The sequence below is a fragment of the Magnolia sinica genome, chromosome 17, assembly GCF_029962835.1.
Source record: "Magnolia sinica isolate HGM2019 chromosome 17, MsV1, whole genome shotgun sequence".
NCBI classification, from domain to species: domain Eukaryota; kingdom Viridiplantae; phylum Streptophyta; class Magnoliopsida; order Magnoliales; family Magnoliaceae; genus Magnolia; species Magnolia sinica.
Genome location: NC_080589.1, coordinates 34733569 through 34739568, shown reverse-complemented (window position 1 = coordinate 34739568; position 6000 = coordinate 34733569). Strand labels below are relative to the sequence as shown.

At 34.8% G+C, this 6000-nt stretch overlaps 1 pseudogene; it reads left to right on the top strand.

Moving 5' to 3' along the window:
• The first annotated feature begins 2392 nt into the window (after window positions 1-2392).
• Window positions 2393-6000, top strand: part of LOC131230478 (uncharacterized) — a 59407-nt pseudogene continuing 55799 nt past the window's right edge.

The following is a 6000-nucleotide window of genomic DNA, read 5'->3' as shown; positions in this document are numbered from 1 at the left end:
AATGGTGATCTACATGAGGAGGTATATGTAAAACAACCTAAAGGTTTTGAAAATCCTAAACATTCTAATCATGTTTATCATTTGAAAAAAGCACTCTATGGTTTAAAATAAGCTCCCAGGGCATGGTATGAGAAGTTGACTAAGTTTTTACTAAGTCATAACTTTGTAATAGGAAGTATTGATAAGACACTGTTTGTAAAGAAATACAATGATCACATTCTACTAGTACAGATATATGTTAATGACATTATCTATGGATCTACTTGTGCTAACATGTCTGTTGAGTTTGTAAAATTAATAAAGTCCAAGCTTGAAATGAGCATGGTAGGAGAATTGAACTATTTTCTAGGTTTACAAGTGAAACAGCTTGCTGATGGGATATTTATCTCTCAAACCAAATATGTTTTAAACTTGGTGAAAAAATTTAGATTTGAGAGCGGTAAGAAATTCGATACTCCTATGAGTATGACACCTAAACTTTCTAAGGATTCAATAGGTAAAAGTGTAGATCCTAAGTTATATTGCAGTATAATAGGTAGTTTATTATATTTAACTGCGAGCCAACCTAATATTGCTTTCATCGTAGGTATTTGTACTAGATATCAATCAGACCTTAAAGAGTCACACCTGATTGTTGTTAAGTGCATTTTGTGATATGTCACTAGTTCTGTTAATCTTGGTCTCTGGTATCTACATGATACTAGTATGTAGTTAGCTGGTTATACGGATGCTGATTGGGCAGGTAACATTGATGATCGTAAATCGACTAGTGGTGGTTATTTCTATGTCGGGAACTATTTGGTTTCTTGGCTAAGTAAGAAATAAAGTTCTATATTGCTCTCCATAGCTGAGGCTGAATATATTTCTGCTGGTAATGCATGCACTCAGCTTATGTGGATGAAGAGAATGTTAAGCGATTATGGATTTGCGTAAGAATCTATAGTTTTATATTGTGACAATTCAAGCGCAATTAATATTTCTAAAAATCCAATTCAACATTCCCGAACCAAACATATTAACATTAGATATCATTATATTCAAGAATTGGTGGAAGAAAAGATAATTTCATTGGAATATATTCAGATTGAGAATCAACTTGTAGACATATTCACAAAACTGTTCGACAAAAATAGGTTTGCAAAATTGAAATTTGATCTTGGTATGTGTAATATGAACTGATACGTGTGCCTATTTGTATCATAACATATATATATATATATATATATATTTACTATTCTGAAAATTTTAAAATTCAAATAAGATGCAAAATTACATATTTGCAGTGGTGCACAACCAGTCGAGTACACACTCGACCAGTCGTGGCTCGATCGGTCGAGTATGTACTCGACCAGTCATGAATCTTGGGTTTAGCCTTTTATTTGGGGAAAATAACTTTTTCTTCATTTGGTTTTTCTCCAACAAGCCCTACCGCGACCAGTCGAACCCATCTTCGATTCCTCCATGGTTAGTACATCATTTTCATTTTCCTTGTAGATTTAAGTTCTTTGTACTTTCATTTCCTTGTTTGTGTTGTTTATTTCATGCTTTATGGTTGTTTTGTGGGTTTTCTAACTAAAAATCTGATTTACTAGAAACCATTCTTGCATCTTTTGCAATCCTTGTTTTCCTTGATTTTCCTATTGCAATGGGGAGTAGAAGCAAGAAGAAAGGATCTTATGGTCCCTCTTCTTCTCGTTCCGCTCCTATCACGGTGGGCCATATTCGGTCACCCAAGGAAGATCTCGAGTATGTGGGGGATATTCACTTACGCAATATGATAGTTGAATGGACAGTTAACCCTGATCATTTGACACCATTTGGTATTATTTCACTCCTTTAATCTATAGGATGGGATAACATTCTTCATTGGGGCGGACCGGCATACCGCTCTATTGCGTAGGCCATGTATACTTGCATTAGTGACTTCTCTGTTGAGAATCTAATGTTTACAATAACAACTAGAGAAGGTCCAATTGAAGTGGACCGTCACTTAATTTCTAGACTAATGGACCTTCTAGTTAATGATGACAGTATTCCCATTCATATACTTGTAGCAAAACCGTCTGAATCTGAGAAGAGACTACTCACTAGAGTTTTATGCAACATGAATGTGGAATGGAGTTCTGAGAATGCGCTTGCTTCCAAGTTTATGTTACCTAGATACAGGGTTCTCCATCAAATTTTCATTTCAAATGTCTACCCTAGATCTGGTAACAAAGCCGAGCTTACTACATTCATGGCTCGTATTTTTCATTCGATTATTATTGGTGTTTCCGTTTATCTTCTATCCCTTATATGTTACATCATTATTTAGTTCCGTCTCTACCCAGGTCATTGCAATATACCTTTTGCCTATCTTATGACTGCACTAGCCACACATGGTCTTGTGGCAATGTTTGTTGGAGAAACTCCAATTAACCATCTACCATTTAACAATTTGAACATAAACAAGATGAATATGAGATTGGCTCCAGGCCAAGTTGATGTAGGTACTGGAGGAGCAGCAAAAGCAACTATAGAAGATAATACTTTACCTCCAGATGATGTCAATATGGATGCTATATTTGATGAGCTTGAGTCTGACTCTGTGGCTGATCCTGATTATCAGCCTTTTGAATTTGATTCGGGTTTGCAATCTCTTGAGGAGAAGGTAGAGGGTATGCATGTGTCCCAAGAAATGTAATTTAAATATATGCATAAATATATTAGGCACATTAACAAGGGACTTCATCAAATTGATCCTTCCATACCTGCTCCTTCTTTTAGTTTAGATTAGTTTTGAATTTCTGATATGTAATGACTTTCATACTTGAATTTCTCTTGACTCTTGGACTTGTTTTTCTTGTTTTTGTGGACATGTTTAATGGTTATCTTGACATTCCGTTATCTTGAACTTACTTCTTATTCTCATTAATCAATGCTCTTATTCTTCTCTTATATTTCCATCATATGTTCTTTCCTTTGTCATATTGTGACAAAAAAGGGGGAGAATTTGTGTTATATGTTTATTCTATGGAGTGAAAGTTGTTGTGGAGAATATGTGGAGAGAAGTGTGGTTATTTTATTTTTCTCTCTTCGCTTGGATTCTATGGAGTATTGTATTAAGGGGGAGTATTGATTTATGCTGACCAGTTTTCAACTGATGCATGATTCTTTATTGATTTAACTAGTGCATGATTCTTTATTGATCTAATTGGTGCATGATTCATTATTGATCTAACCGTTGCATGATTCCTTGATCTTGGTTTGTTTTATCACAAATTTGACAAAGGGGGAGATTCTAAATGATATCTTATCTAGCTCCTATATTTGTTAAATTTTGTTATGTCAAAACCTCTTAGAATTTGTATCTTGTTTAGTGGTTATTGTAAGATAAACTTCATGTCATCCTTGCCAATCTTGTCTACATTCAAGTACAAGATCAAGTCATTCAAGTACAAGATCAAGTCATGCAAGTACAGGATCAAGAAGTTCAAGTATAACATTAAGAAGTTTACTTTCAAGAACAAGACGTTCAAGTACAAGATCAAGAGGTTCAAGAATAAGAAGTTTAAGTACTAGATCAAGTCTTCAAAGCTTCAACTACTTCAAGAGAATGATATGTGATGAATTAATCTCATAAGTAAGGTTTGTTTGACCTTAGATTGACCTTAGGATAGGTCATACAATATCATTAGTCATTTGATAAATTTATAAGTCATTTTTCGACCAGTCCTAGTCATGGTTCGACTAGTCCAGACACTGGCTCGACCAGTCCAAGAATTCCCTCGACCAGTCCAAGGTTTGTTGTGAATTTTTGAAATTTTCTGTTGGACCCTCGACTAACCCTGGAGACTGCTTGACCAGTCAAGTGAACAGTGTTCAACTAGTCGAGCAGGCTTGACGCAAAGTCCAGCAACATTTCTAGGTCCCACTCGACCAGTCGAGTGCAGGGCTCGACCAATCGAGCAGGCCACTCGACCAGTCGAGTGATGATCTTATCTTATTACGCCAGAATTTTTGAAAAGTTAATGGTCCTTCAACCAGTCGAGCTGACATCTAGGCCAGTCGAGTGAACAGTATTTTTGCCTATAAATTAAGGATGATTTTCAGTGTTTTTCAATTCATTAAAAGCTATTCAAGTCACAACTCTGAAAAACTTGTCCTCACATTTAGAAGCTAATTGGTTAGTATTTAAGATTCTTTTAGTAGCTTTTTTGCATTTGATTTTGTGATCTCTATTCAATTTTATTTCTTTTGAAAAGGGAATATTGATTTTACCTTTTATGAGATCAAAATCAAATCAAGCTAGCGGTCCGATTGAACCTAAGTTCGGTCCAACAGAAATAGCACAAAACAGTCCAGCGATCAAAGATGAAATTCAGAAGCTAATTCAGTTCGACTGATAGATAATTTGGTTCGACCGAAGGGAAGATTCGGTGCAACTGAAAGTGCACAAAAAGCTCCAGCACTGAAAGGAGTTAATTTGGTTTGCTCGAAGATTAATTCTGTTTGACCAAAATTGGGCAACTGGCGAAACAAAATCCTGTTAAGATTTGGATTTGACTTCGGTCCAACCGAAGCGTAACGCAGGGCTTATGCAGAGTGCGTAAATTTAAGTCGATTTGTGGAAATTCCAAAGTGGTGCGTAAGATGGCGATTCACAACTATAAATAGGAGTCCCTAGGACGTTCTTCAGGATCTTTCAGGATTTAAGGAGTGGAGCAAAAGTGTGGAGAGCCACCACTAAGAGTTCTTCTTCTTCTTCCGTAGTTTGTTTTCATGTTTTGTTTGAGAGATTTTGGTTTAATTATGTCTATGGTTAACTAAACCTCTTAGCTAGGGCTAAGAGGTGAAGCTTGTAGTGTGATTAGGATGTTTATCTTTCTTTGATTCTTATTTATATTGAACTTCATTGATTTCTAGTTGATTTTAAAGAATATTTTTAGTTTTCTATGGTTTGTAGTGACTCAAATTACAACAGATATTGCGATAGCTTTGGATATCTTCTTTTCCTATTTGAGACTGTGAGATTGTAAATCCTATTGTTCACCATCGTCTCCTAGGCATGGTAGGGTGATGGAATCCCTTCCAAATATTCACAATTTTCTTCCATTGAGACTAGATCAATGAAAAGTTCAGAGATTTGATTATCTCTTCTTTCAACTAGATAAGATAGGACTCTGATTCCAGCTGCATCTCTTGAATTAAGTAAGGTAGCATCCGTGGCACGCTAGTTCTCACCTTTTAATTGATAGTTTAAACATTATTCATAATTACTCTTTTCTATTTCAGATTTTTAATTTAGATCTTCTTCTAGTTTTAGTTCTAGTTATTTTCAGAAACGTACAAGATTAGTCCACGTGGATTTGACCTCGGTCTCATTGAGTTATTACTACATCGCGACCTTACACTTAGAGTTGTGAACAACAAATTGCCAGATATACAAATGCAGACTGGGCAGGAAATGTTGATGATATAAAATCTACCAGTGGTGGATGTTTCTACGTTGGAAACTGCTTAGTATCTTGCCTCAGCAAGAAACAAAATTCCGTATCTCTCTTTACTACTGAAGCTGAATATATTGCAGTAGGAAACACTTGCACTCAGCTAATTTGGATGAAAAGAATGCTAGCCGATTATGGAATTACACAAGATACAATGATTTTATATTATGATAATTCGAGTGAAATTAATATCTCTAAAAATCCAATTCAACATCCTCATACGAAACATATCGACATACGATACCATTATATTTGAGAATTAGTTGAAGAAAAATCCATCATGTTGAAATACATTCAAACTGAGAAGCAGCTTATAAATATACTAAGTAAGCTGCTCAACAAATCTAAATTTTCAAACTTGAAGCATGATATTGGATTATGTATCATTAATTAATTATTATTTTTTATGCATTTATGTTTATGTTTATTTTTAATAATGAAATGCATGAATTGAAAATAAAATTTTAATAAAAAATTAAATGTAAAAAAATCACAATTTTTAAGATTTTTCAAC